This window comes from Microtus pennsylvanicus, chromosome 14 (genome assembly GCF_037038515.1).
Source record: "Microtus pennsylvanicus isolate mMicPen1 chromosome 14, mMicPen1.hap1, whole genome shotgun sequence".
NCBI classification, from domain to species: domain Eukaryota; kingdom Metazoa; phylum Chordata; class Mammalia; order Rodentia; family Cricetidae; genus Microtus; species Microtus pennsylvanicus.
Genome location: NC_134592.1, coordinates 9,035,193 through 9,036,248, shown reverse-complemented (window position 1 = coordinate 9,036,248; position 1,056 = coordinate 9,035,193). Strand labels below are relative to the sequence as shown.

At 47.3% G+C, this 1,056-nt stretch overlaps 1 long non-coding RNA gene across 1 annotated transcript in view; it reads left to right on the top strand.

Moving 5' to 3' along the window:
* The window catches only part of LOC142835168 (uncharacterized), a 51,324-nt gene that overhangs the window by 4,126 nt on the left and 46,142 nt on the right, over positions 1 to 1,056 (top strand). The gene's annotated exons all lie outside the window — the stretch shown is intronic.

Below are 1,056 nucleotides of genomic sequence, written 5' to 3'. Positions count from 1 at the left end.
GACTAAGCCAGAGAGCCCTGGCCTCACGCTCAGCCCTCCTCTTGAACTTGGTGTGCTTTTATCTATGCAAGATCATCACAGCCACCCTCCATGATGGCATTTTCCACTGTCAATCAAAAGGAGAAGAAACTGAGGGTTGGAGATACGAAAAAGACTGTCCTAAAAGTCATATAAGGGGGCAGATGCAGACCCAGCCTCCTTTTTTCTCTCAAACACACACTACTGACAGACTGCCTTTCCTCTATGGCCACGCCTGAAAAGAAATCCGTGTGTTCCTCAGCACTCCCTCATGTCAGGAGCACCTTTGGGGCTAAACTTCTTATCCAATCGAATCGTAGTTTATTTTCTAAGCAACATCTTCTCAAGTACATTCTATCTGTAATTATCACACAAGCAGGGGCCACACGTACTCTGGCATCCCGTGGGAAAAACGAGCAAGTGAGGTTTCCTGCATTTTCTATTCTGACTGAATGCTAATGGAGTAGGTGTAAAAATGGCTACCCAGCCCGAGGGGGTGCGAGGCAGGGAGCACAGGGACTGGGAATGGCCTCTCAGCAGAACGGGCTTTCGTCTTACCAGCTAGGTTTTGCAAAGCTGCACATGGGCCAGGCTCAGCCAGGCTCTGCCAGCAAGCACCTCTGTGTGTGCCTTAACCCTAGTGCCGCAGCCCTAGTGCCTCAGTTTACCCAGCTGTAACACAGAATACCAAAAGCACCTATTATTATTATTGTTGTTGTTATTATTATTGTTGTTGTTGTTATTATTATTTCTTTTGAGACAGGGTTTTACCACATAGCCATGACTGTTCTGGAACTTGTTAGGTAGACCATGTTGGTCCTCAAATTCACAGAGATCCACCTGCCTCTACTTCCTGAGTGCTGGGATCAAAGACGTGCACCACAATACCTGGCCGTATTAACAGGCAGTTAAAGCTACTGGAGTGGCTGGAAGACGGCACAGTGGAGAGTGCTTACTGCTTTTTCAAAGGAGCCAAGTTCAGTGCCCAGAACCCACATCAGGCCACATACAATTAATTGCTCCAGCCTCAAATAGATT